The sequence below is a fragment of the Elephantulus edwardii genome, unplaced genomic scaffold (assembly GCF_000299155.1).
Source record: "Elephantulus edwardii isolate Elephantulus edwardi_28Jun2011 unplaced genomic scaffold, EleEdw1.0 scaffold00032, whole genome shotgun sequence".
Taxonomy (NCBI): domain Eukaryota; kingdom Metazoa; phylum Chordata; class Mammalia; order Macroscelidea; family Macroscelididae; genus Elephantulus; species Elephantulus edwardii.
Genome location: NW_006399782.1, coordinates 13,019,590 through 13,032,944, shown reverse-complemented (window position 1 = coordinate 13,032,944; position 13,355 = coordinate 13,019,590).

The window sequence follows — 13,355 nt, the reverse complement described above, 5'->3', positions numbered from 1 at the left end:
TCCCCTACAAATAATGCCCAAGCTTAAGCATGGTGGAGGTAAGGAGGATGGTGCAGGGGAGGGCGAGGTTTCAAGCTGTTTTTTAGAGGGCTGCTAGGAGGCAGACTCCACTAGACAATATCTAACTGCTGTAACCTCTCCAGAAATGCCAGGCTTCTAGTCTATGGTTTAAAAGGAAAACAACCTAAAAACCCCAGCTAGAAATTACAGTAGTAGAAGGGTCTGACCATCTATAAATCACAGAAGCGCTTTGGATTTTTTCTTGGGTTGTCTGTCACTCAAAAAACAGCAGAGTGAACAAATTCCGTCTCTTAACACGTAGCTGAACACTTTTAAATTGACGACGATGCTTAGAAACACATTTAGCCGTCATTTGCGGCAATGTGTTAAGGACAAATACTGCATACACCCACGAAGGATGACTAGCAGGATGAACACAAGAGTCCAAAGGTGGAAGTGGAAGGGCTAGGGTAGTGGAGGGTGGGGATGGGGCAAAGTGTGGGATCTCAGAGTCTGGTGGGTGTAGGGAGGGGGTATAACAATCAGGAAAGATCCAGTGGGGACCTGAAAAGACAGGGAAATAGTGAGTATAGATTGATGGTGACTGATTTTACAAAACACAATGTATACTTTGTAGGGCCCTCTGGTGGCCTAGTGGCAAGAAGATACACTGAAATCCCAGAGGCATGTGGTTCGAATCCACCAGAGGCTCTGCTGGAGAAGAGGGGGCAATCTCCTCCTGTACCAGTCAGATTCGTTTTGACAGTACACACACACACAAAAAAAACCAATAAAATGTAAGCGACCTCTGGTGGCCTAGTGGCAAGAAGCTGCACTGCAATCTCAGAGGTACACGGTTCAAATCCACCAGATGCTCTGCTGAAGAAGGAGGAACAAGCTCCTCCTGTACCAGAGAAGAGGGGGCAATCTCCTCCTGTACCAGTCAGATTCGTTTTGACAGTACACACACACACACAAAAAACCAATAAAATGTAAGCGACCTCTGGTGGCCTAGTGGCAAGAAGCTGCACTGCAATCTCAGAGGTACACGGTTCAAATCCACCAGATGCTCTGCTGAAGAAGGAGGAACAATTTCCTCCTGTACCAGTCAGACCTGATTTGATGGTAAACACAAAAAATAATGAAATAAAAAGTTTCAAAAAAAAATAAAAAAAAAAAAAATACCACCACAATGTATGGGAATGATTGTATAACACAATGCGAATGAAGGCATGTGTGAAATGCAGCATATGTGAAGGAAGCACAATGTCTACAAATTTTGTATGCAAAACAATATAAAAGTTCTTGATGCTGCATGGTAGAAGGCAAAGGGAGGAACGTATTGCCCTCCAGTTCATTTCAACTCAGAGCAGTCCATAACTGGAGGGCACTGCCTATGTCTTCCCTGTGCAGTCACTGGGGGACATGAACTGATGGAGGCACAGCCAACTTTCAGTCATCAATCAGTACAACAAACAATAAACTGCACACCAGAGCTCCAGACAGAAAGAAAACTGCAAATATTCCTCAGCTCTGAGCTGGGACAGCCTGAAAATTGGTGGTGGTGGTGGTGGTGTGTGAGTTGAGTTGATTTCAACTCCTCGTGACCCCATATGACAAGAGCATAACTGTCAGGATCAAGTCACCAAAGCCCTTCTGCCAAAAAGTACCTGGTGGGTTTGAACCACTAATGTTTCAATTGGCAGCTCAATATTTAAAGTTTGCTCCACCAAGCCTCCTTTCAGTCTAAAAACAGTTCTTCACAAGTCTTCTCCTTAAAGGGGGGCAGGGAGGAAATTGTGTAACAATGAATGAATGGAAATCCAATCTATAAACTTTCATTAAAATCTAAAAAAAAAAAACCCCAACTCACAAAAAACAAGTCTTCTCCTTAGTTGTCCTTGACTAGCTGAACTTTACAAGATTAACAAATGGGAAATCCTGTCACAGTCGCTTATTTTTATCCACAGAGCAAATATGAAAAAGACAAAAAAAATGCTTCTATGCGTGTAACAGAAAAAGGAAAATGCAAGGCTTTCTCCATTACACATGTCACATTCACAGTCAGACATCAGCACAGGGCACACCTTAACAGGTGGACAGGGACCCAAGGGAACCTCAACCCAGAAGGTCAATAATCTATAATAGTAACAGGTAAAATTCCTTGAACAGTGGTAAGTTTTGGGGTTTGGAGTTAGAAACCATAGGGGCTCAAACAACTGGGGATTAGTTACTAATGGAAGGGTTGTCAGAACTGATCCTTAGCTAGGTTTTCATAGCCAGAGAATCCCCCAGTGGGTTTTCAGAGGCAGTCAATCACATGGAGGAGCCTGCCCATCCATCCTTCTCCCAGGCAGCAGCTGGTGGATTCAAACTGCATGCCTTTGGGATTGCAGCACAGCTTCTTGCCACTAGGCCACCAGAGCTCCCTAATAGAAGGGTAGGCAAGAGGCATCTACCTAGGGCCTCCACAGAAGAAAATTGAAACTTTCTCACTTACAATGACCCTCCACTGGGATTCCAGGGCTGTGGCCTAGGAGATTACCCATCTTTTCCCTATGGAGTCGAGGGTAGATCTGAATCACTGGAGACAACTCAGTTTTTGAGTGAACTGTGTACAGATTATGTCACAGAAAAAAACACTTCGTTGTTTGCCTCCATAATGAGTACAGGATGACCCACAGAGCAGCTCTACTGTGTGACACGAGGTCACCATGGCTTAAAATGGGTTCAACGGCAGCAGGTCTTTTTTGTTTGGTTTGGTTTTTTTCCTTCAGCTGCACTACAAACCACTATAAAATGTTACCAGGTCAGTGAGTTGGAACCAACTGGAAGGCAGAGTTTGCTGGTGGGACAAGGCAGCCTAATGCATGAAGGTACAAAGTATTGGTCCACAACTTGTGGCCCACTTCCAAGCATGTAACCACGACTGTTGCTACTATTATATTACTTTACATGAAGGGAGTCTAGACAAGGACTGGTGGGCTGGCCTCAGTGAATGCTGTCAGCGACTGTGGCCTAAAATCACATTATTGTATTGCTCTTACACACTCACACACACACACACACACATACACACACACTCTCTCTCTCTTTCTCTCTCTCTCTCTCTCTCACACACACACACACACACACACACACCAGTTTCTCAGAAGAATAATTAGTAAAATGTGTATGAAGATCCAAGGGGAAGTAGAGTGAGAACAGAGGAGGGAAGGTGAACAAGGGACGGAAATCAAAGGGTCACACAATTTGGTGGGTGGAGGGGGTGATATGGGAAAGATCTTGTGTGGATCTGGAAAGACAGAGTAATGATGGGCATGGCTTAACGGTGAATGATTTTATAACACATAATGAATGAGACTGATTGTGTAACACAAGGTGAATGCAGGATAGTGTGAAACACAACGTTTATGAACTCTCCATTTCTGAGGCCACACAGTTTGGGGTCTGGAAAGTGCACTGAGTGATGAAGAGAGTAGGTGAGGCACACAGTCGGCAAACTCCAGCATGGTCTCAGAGTCAGCAAACCATGTGGCCCTTTAATTCTAAATGTGTTATCAGAAGAACACAGAAAATGCCCAACCTGGACACTGTAATTTCTGTAGTCAAAAATACCCTCAGTAAAATGACTCGATTGGAGACTAAAGTAGTTTTTATGTTAAGTGATGGATGACATGGAAGCATGTAAGATTAAACCTTAAATGACAAAAATCAAACCCAAACCAAATCATACACACTGGAATCAAGTAAATTCCTCCTCAGAGCAACCTTTCCTCAGATTCCCGGGGCTGTAAACTGCTATGAGAGGAAACTGTTTGACTTTCTCCTGAAGAGCTGCAGGTGAATTCAAACCACTGACATTTAGGCTACAATGCAACACATTATCACCAGAGTGTGCCACTGCAGAGTGTGCCACTGGAGCACCTAACAAAAGTAGAAAAGAAACTACCTATGTCTATTATAACTACCATTAAAACTACAGGTGTAAAAAAGAACACAGAAAGAGATCTAATAAAAAAAATAATTATTAGGAGTATAGAATTTGTTAGGGGGGATTACTTTCTTTTTCCTTTTAAGAATGAGGGAGAATGATGAGAACGCTCCTCCTGTAAAGACCTACAACCCTGTAGCTCTGGTGGCCTAGTGGCAAGAAGCTGTGTTGCAATCCCAAAGGTGTGTGGTTTGAATCCACCAGATGTTCCACTGGAGAAGGAGGGGCAATCTCTTCCTGTGCCAGTCAGATCCAATTTGATGGTACAGAACAAGAAAGAAAAAGAAAAAAGTAAGACCTACAGCCCAGAAACCCAATGGAGGGTCACTATGAGTCATAACCAACTCAGAGCAGTGGGTTTGGTGTGTTTGGTTAGGTCCTGGGGTTACAGGTTTCCCAAGTACTAATTCATTTCATTCTCGCTTCAGCTCTGGTGGCCGAGTGGTAAGGAGCTGTGCTGCCAAACCAAAAGCATGCAGTTGGAATCCACCAGCTGCTCCAAGGGACACATGTTAGCAATCTCCTTTCATGCAATTTACAGTCTCTGAAAACACACTGGAGAGGTAAGCTATGAGTCAGTTCTGACTCAACATCACGCAACAACAGCCATCATCAGCCTATGAGGTGAGAATTGTTATCCTCAATTTATAAAACTGAAAATGAAGGTTTAGAAAGATTAGGTAACTTGGTCTAAGACCACATGACCAATAAATGGGGGAGCTGATGTCTAAGCCCAGATATTCAGCTCTAGGGCCTGTGTTTCTGTCTGGCCCACCTTCCTCTCTCCTTGATGCCTCGGTTCACCTAGCACAAACCCTGGGGCTCCCTTCGCTGGTTTCTTATCTCACATCTTCCTGCCCTTCTCCTTAGGACTCTCTGTTCCAAATGCTTTCTTTGAGGTCTCCTCTCTTCCTTCCATGGGATATTAAGTTCTCAGCTCAGTTCCCAGGGCCAGTCAAACCAATCCTTATGGACTTAACTAAATGCCAAGGCTGTGTGGACAAGGATCACTGATTTTCTACAAGTTATTTATGGTGGGGGCACTGGTAACCAAAAGGCAGTCCATTCTGTTCTAGAGTTGCTATGAGTTGGAATTGGTTTGCTGGCTTTGAGCTTTTAAATTTTATTTATGGAAGGATATTATTGTTGTTAGTTGCTGCCAAGTCAATCCCAATAGGACCCATATCTGCAAAGTAGAAATGCTCCATAAGGTTTTCAAGGCTGTGATATTTTTTTCTCCTCTCTTTTACTGTCCAAGTATGGTATTATGTAGGGAGCTTTGGTGGCTTAGTGGTAAGGAATCACTGTATCAAACCAAAGGTACATGGTTCAAATCCACCAGCGGATCTAGAGTCATGAAATGGGCAATCTCCCATGAAATTTACAGCCTCTGAAAATCAGCTTGGAGGATCAGATATCAATCAGTTCTGACTCAGTGGTATACAACAACAACAATGTGATAGTATGAAATTTTTTTTAAAAACTTTTCATTGTGGTTTGGGTGAATGTTTACAGAGCAAATTAGTTTTCCATTCACAGACATTTGAGCTGTGATAGTGACTGCAATCTGCACAATGTAATAGCACTCTTCCCCCTTCTTCCTTGTGTTTATTTATTCCTTTTTCCTCAGTCCCTTCCTGCCTTCTTCACTTCTGGACAAATGCTGTCCTTTAGATCTCTTATGGTTGTTTACTCTAAGGAGCAAGTACTTCCCTGGCGCTACTGCTCATATTACATGTCTATCTATGATTTGACTCAAAGTTGAAATGCAGGGGTAAATTTGTATCTAAGTTTGGAAGTTGTCCATAGGCCATGGCCTCAGGGGTCCCTCAATCTCTATCAGATCAGCTGTTGCTTTTGTTATTTGCCACTGAGACTACAACTCCTAGCAACACTATGAACAATAGCCCTGAACTCTACCCTACCAGGAACCAATCTCACCATTTCTAACACACCTGCCCCCACTGCCACAGTCATGCCTTTTACAAAATTCAAATACACTGTTTTCCTCCCCACCCCACCCCCCCTGTCAAATTATACAGCACCATGATTAATCCCCTCCTCTTCTGCACATCCTCATCCATCTGCTTCTACCTTCCCCCACCCCCCTTGGATGCTTATACTCATTCTACAATAACGGTTTTATACATATTTGTCCTTGAGGAAGTGACTCAGTTCACTCAGCATTATGCTTCTAGTCCCTCCCAAGTTAGGTAATAATTTACAAAATCATTGCTCCTGCGTCCTGCATAGTATTCCATTGTGTGAATGTAACATAATTTCTCAGTCCATTCGTTTCTGGTTGGACATCTGGGCTGCTTTCATGGTCTTGTGATAGTGAATAACACTGCTATGAACACTGCTGTACAAGTGTCCATTTGTGCCTCAGTTCTCATTTTCTCAGAGTATATTATTAAAAGATGTATTGCGATGGGAAAGTCTGCTGTTAGGGACCTTTCCAAAGTTCTGAAGAGCAATGGTGATTAAGGTGCATCTGATACAGGCCATGGTCTTTGTGATCACTTGTTATGCATCAAAAAGTTGGACAATGACCAAGGAGGACAGAAGGAGAATTGATGCCTTTGAGCTGTGGTGCTGGAGAAGAGTATTGAGGGTACCATGGACTGCTAGGAAAACAAACAGATTCATCCTGGAGAAGGTTAAACCAGGCAGCTCCTTGAAGGCAAGGATTCTGAAGCTTCATCTAACATACTTTGGGCATGCTGTAAGGAGGGACCGGTCCTTGGAGAGGGACATCATGCTTGGTAGGGTGGAGGGACAGCGCAGGAGGGGAAGATCCTCTTTGAAGTGGACTGATTCAGTGACTGGGAAAATCGGGATGGGAGTGTCAGAGACAGTGAAATTGGTGTGGGACAAAGCAGAGTTTAAGGCTCTTGCACACAGGGTCGCTACGAGTCGCAAGCGACTCGATGGCACATAACAACAGCAACAACATATTCCAAGTAGAGGAATAGTTGTGTCATACAGAATTTCTACGTTCAGCTTTATGAGGAAGCATCAAACTGCCTTCCAGAATGGTTACACCGTTTTACAATTCTACCAACAATTTATAAGAGTTCCTTTCTCGCCACATCCTCTCCAACATGTATTAATTGTTGCCCTGCTAAATTTTGCCACTGTTATTGGCATGAGATGGCACCTCACTGTGGTTTTGATTTGCATCTCTCTTATTGCCAGTGATTTAGAGCATTTCATCATGTGTCTGTTTGCCATTCTAATATCTTCTGTGAAAATTCTTTCCATGTCTTTTTCCCATTTTGTAATTGGGTTCTCAGTCTTGTTCTTGTGGAGGCATGCCTGGCCTTCTTCATTCTTTTTTGGTTTCCTCCATACTTCTTCCACTCTATCCAGGTCTTCCCACCGTGATCCGTTCAAAGCAATCAACACTGACGGTCAGGTAGCATCTAGTTCTTCTGGTGAGATGTGATCTTACACCAGTAAGAGAGCAGTAAGACTGTCGTCCAAGGTTTCTCTGAGTGAAGTCTGAACTGTCTCGTTAAAATCTCAGCTAATAGTCTAGTTAGCACTTAATCACTTTGGCAACCCAGGGACTGCTTCATGAAGAATAATTGTTGTTTTTAGGTACTGGTAAGTCAACCATGATTCAGACCAACTCTATGAACAGCAGATCAGAACCTTGCTCTATCCTGAACCATCTTCACGATCTCTAATATGCTCGAGTCCGTGGTTACAGTCACTGTGTCAATCCATCTTGTTGAGGGTCTTCCTCTCATTTTCTGACCTTCCACCTTTCCCTGCAGGATGTTTTTTCCAAGGACCGGCCCCTCTGGCTGGTGTGGCTTAGGATCAAAACATTACTACAGTCTAACAACCAGAAAGCACTTTAGTGAGCACAAGACTTAGGAATAATCACAAACTAAAAGACTGAACTGGAAGCCATGGAATATGTCCAAAGAGAATAAATATATTCTAAAAGCAAAGAGCCTTCTGATTATTTAATAATTGGCCCTTGTTAGGACAACATCAGATTCAATGAGAAAGAATCACTTCCTCCCTTTTTCAATTACTTCCCAACTATCTGAAGATTGAACAATGAACAAGGATGACAGAAGAAGAACTGATGATGCCTTTGGGTTGTGGTGTTTGAGAAAAACTACTAAATATCCTATGAACTGCCAAAAAGAAACAAGTCTGTCTTGGAGGAAAAACCTTGGTTACAAGGTACTCCTTACAGGGAAGGACAGCGAAACTTCATCTCACATACTTTGAGCATGTTGTCCGGAGGGGCCCGTCATTGGGAGAAGAGATCATGCTGAGAAAGGTAGAGGACACAAAAAAGAGAGGAAGGCCCTCAATAAGACAGACTGACACAGTGCAATTACGGGCGTAAGTGTACCAGAGATGGGGAGAATGGCACAGGCAGACAGAGCAAGGTGCAGATATGTTGTGCACAAGGTCACTCAGAGGCACAGGCAATTCAACAGCATGTAACACCAACTTCTGTCCCCACCTAGGTGTCCTCCACAAAACTAACTGTCCAAGAAGCCAGGAGGAAGCAGCTCTTCTGAGCAAAGAGCTGAGATGTTAAGGTTAACTCTTTATACATTTTTCAAGAAAAATCTCTTGCCCTTTCTTCATGAATGCAAGTAGGTCTTCTTGGTTTAACACCCTCTGTCATAAAACAGTTAAAAAAAAAAAGTAAGTAACAAAAACTCTTAAAAGGGTACTATAAAACTTAGTGAGGTGATGGCCGAAACGCACCTGGCTCATGTCCAGTGTTTACTGACTCTGATAGCCAATGTGATACACGCCTAGATCATCAGGATGTTAACCAACCAAGGTAGTGTTATCTCTGCAATTAGGTATTTAAATATGGCCAGCGTTTGGCCTCTGTGTCATTTCCTATTTTATGTCAGTGAATCTACTTCGCTTTTATATTTTAGAAAATACCATTTTTGAAAAGAAAATTGTTTTTAAGGTGAATGACTTCTGTTTGGTGTTAGAAATTCTGCCAATGTTTTGAACTTACTTACAAAACATTTAAAGAACTGAGAGAATGTGAACTTGTGCAATCAGTCTAGAGTTACTTTCTCTTTCAGTGGGGACTATCTTGATGTAACAGGAAAGAGTGAATTACAAACTCAGTGATAAAAGGGGTTTTGGGGCAAGGTTCATCATCCCATTACTTTCTACTTCTCTTACTCTAGAGTTCATGTAAACTGATCATGTTTGTGTAATTTTTACTTTTTCCCTAGCAATCAATTTTTTCTAAGTACCAACACTCCAAGCATAATGTTGGGCACCAAAATTAACCAGCAAAAAAGTTGAGAAAAAAGAGAATTTGCTCAATGTCTACTATTTGCACTGGGAAAGTCTGCAATTAGGGATCGATCCAAATTAGTGAGGAGTAATGATGCCAGTTTGAGGATTAAGGTGCATATGATTCAGGCTGTGGTCTTTCCAACTACTTACTATGCATCTGAGAGCCAGACAATGAATAAGAATATAAGAAAAATTGATGTCTTTGAGGTGTGGTGGTGGAGAACTGCACCGAACATCTCATGAACTGCCAAAAGAATAAACAAATATGTCTTGAAGAGGGTACAGCTAGAGTGCTCTATGGAGGCAAAGATGATGAGGCTTCACCTCACATACTTCAGGATGTTTCTAGGAGGGGCTATTCCTTGGAGAAGGACATCATGCTCAAAAAGGTAGAGGATTGCGAAGGAGAGGAAGGTCCTCAACCATGTATTGACAGTGACTACTGCAAAGGGTTCTAGTGTGTTAGGAAGTGTGAGGAGGGCACAGGGTTCAGATCTGTTATTCACAGGGTTGCTATGGGTCATATTCAACTTGACAACACCTAACAACAAGTATTTCCTCCGAAGATAACCTTAGCTATGGGGGGAAAGACTTTTTTTAATGAAGGAACTTTTGTGGTATTGGTACAAAAGACACAAACATTAAAAGCATAAGAAACCATTGGCTAAATCTATACTACAAAATAAGTAACTGGTACTCTTCAAAAGATTCAAGGTATTTAAAAAGCCAAGGGGGTTAAAAATGTGGAAACATTTCAGATTGGAGGAAGTCAAAGATAAATAAAAATCAAATACAAGCAAACTCCTAGAAAAGAGAGTGAAAACATTAAGATTAATGGGGAAAGAGGGAGAATTAGGTTCAAATTTCTTTTGAGAGGACTATAAAAATTGAAAAGAAAGTGTGATATCTCCTTCCTCTGTTCACTGTGTTCTAACTGCATTCAAGGACTGCCACCACCCCCTTTCTAAGGATGCTCGGCCCAACTCTGATAAATGGCACTTTCTCTTGGGTCATACTCCTCTGCAAATGAACATTTACAAGTGAGGTGTCATCTCAGTGACTCACAGAAGAGATGCTCTGTTCCTGTACCTTCCTCCCGTGAACCAACTCTGCGTGAAGTACTGATGCACACCAGACGTGCATGCTGGAGCGAATACCAGCGCTGGTGAGCAAAGAGCGGCAGGAATTCACACATGAAGCCTGAGAGCCCAGCAAAATCCCCTTGACAGTAAGAACTCCTAGGAAACATAGTTGAACTTGTAAATGTAACTGGAGAGTGCCTGCAATTGTTTTACATAGTACATATAATGCCTTATGCCAAATACCGAAGTCACAAAAATTTCTGCTGGAGGATTTTAATAAAAGAGTCATTGTGTATTTATGTATCATGTTCAGCTACATCTGAGAACCTGGCAGGGAGGCCCAGGAAGAGCTCACCTGCTGCAATCATTAGGAGTACGTCAGTGAGGTTTGCAGAGTTTGGTGATAATGAAGAAACCAAAGTCACTGAAGGCAGAAGCAGCCGAGCTCAAATGCTTATTACTAGATGCATGAGCAGCCCTGAGCAAGTGGAATCTTACATTTCTGGTTTTTTTCCGTTTCCTTAAAAGGGAGTTCTTAATGTGTGGCTCCAAGAGCATCTATACCAAATATACACTGGGGAGTTTGTTAAAGTTGCAAGTCCTTGGGCCACCAGCCAGAGCTTAGACTTGCAGGAAAATTAGTTTTTAACAAGCTCTTTAGGTTATTCACATACATATTAAAGCTACAGGACCACTAAAGTAAGAGAAAGGACCTGGAATGCAATAGATCTTTCAGAAATACTAATTTTTCCTTCCAGTGAAGAAAAGCAATAGAAAGCATATTAAAAAAATGGGATGTTAAAAATGCATTCAACTCAATCATTTAGAAATTTATTCTACGGAAACAACTGGAGAGAAAAACCACAACATTCAACTCAACACTACTAAAATAACTAAGAATTACAGAAAATCCAAATGTTAACAGAAGCTGATTTGAGTTTTATGCTGCAGTGACTGCAACACTGGGCTTGAATGTGGCAGAGATCTTCAGGATGGTGTCAGGTTTTGATCTGTTGTTTTCAGGGTGGCTGTGAGTTGTAGTCAACTCGATGGCATCTAACAACATATAATGGAACTTATTTTTTTTTTATTATAAATCATATTTTAAAAATTTTAACTACAAGAAAAAAGTGCTTATGATAACTACATAGATTATTCTTTTTTTAAAAAAAAAAAAAAGAACACATAAATGGGCATATACTTTATCCCAAAGGCACATGGTTCAAGGCCTCTCTGCAGGAGAGGGATGGGTAATCTCCTCCCTTGCAATTAAGGCCTCTGAAAACCAGAGAGAGGGTCAGCTATCCCAACTCGACAGTACACAATAACAATATATAAAACATGAAATACCTGCGGCAAAGTCCATAAAGAGTTGTTCTCCTAACACAGACGCTGTACAAAGGAGTTCAAATCCACCATGAGCCCAAAGGGCAAAGAGTCTCCTATCATTGATTCCTTTTTTTAATTAAATTTTATTAATTTTAATGAATATTTACAGAGATTTTGGGTTTCCATTCATTCATTGTTGCACTATTTTCTCTACCCTCCCCCACCCCAATTCGTTCCTCTTTTTTTCTCCCTTGAAAGTCTGTTTTAATTGTCCCATTGCCACAGTACTTGTCAAAGTCAGTTCTGATTAATCTTCTTTGTCAGTGTCTATCACTAATTCTTAACCTACATATCAGAACCCACCAAATGGCAATGAAAGAACAAGATATAGATAAATGTGTGTGTTTTTTATTTATAAAATAAAATGTCATACAATATTATTGGCAATAATCTCGTGATCACAGGATTAGGGATTTCCTTTTTTCCCCCCCTGTATATTGTGACTTTTTTCTAAAACGGAAATTTTATGATCAGAAACAATGCCACCATTGTTTTATTCTCCTGATAAGATGACCACAGAGTTTCCCTTTTAATTGTATTAATATTTAAGGGCAGTACAAAAGGTAGAGAGATAACTTTGAGTACATTAGATTGATGACTCATTCACATAACTTTTAAGAAAGGTCTTAAATAGACCTCATCAAGGGAGCTCTGGTGGCCTAGTGGCAAGACGCTGCTTTACAATCCCAGAGGTACACAGTTCAAATCCACCAGATGCTCTGCTGGAGAAGGAGGGGGCAATCTCCTCCTGTACCAGTCAGATCTGATCTGACGGTACACGTAAAAATAATACAATAAAAATGTTAAAAAAAGGGGAGCTCTGGTGGCCTAGTGGCAAGAAGCTGCACTGCAATCCCAGAGGAACAAGGTTCGAATCCACCAGACGCTCTGCCGGAGGAGGAGGCGCAATATCCTCCTGTACCAGTCAGATCTAATTTGACGGTACACGCACACAAATAAAATTAAAAAAAAAAAAAAATAGACCCCATCAAGCCCAAAAGGAAAAAAACTCAATAGAAAATCCCCAGAGACTTATCTGAAATTTTTAATGCAAGGAAAACCTGTGACCACTGTGAAAATGTCTATCCCTAGGCTCCATCTCTAGAGATTATGATTTTCAAAGGTCTGAGGTCCGGCCAGAAATCCTTATTTTAATTGGAAACTCAAGTGATTCTGAGACATGCAGCCAGGCTAGAGAACCATTAATAGATTTAAAGGGTAAGGGGTAAAAAGAAAAGAAACCATTCCTGCCTTGCTTTGAATCTTCCAAGCATAAAAGAGCTTCAAAGCCATAGTTCATTCTGATATCATTTGAATGTACTCTTGATAAACCATGCTTATTATTTCAGTTCAACTCTACATACTTGTTATACCAAGAGGCATAAAAAACAAGAGGGCTAGTTTTACCTAGGGGACCTCTGGAGACTATGCCACTAACACAAAGGCCACACTTCTCTCATTGGAATCAACGCTTCTCAGGTGCTGCTAATGGCCTCGTACTCAGGTCAAACTTACAGCCTTGGGAAAAACTGCAAGGCCTACTATGAATGGGTTTCAACTCAACAGCAACCACTTTGACTTAGTTT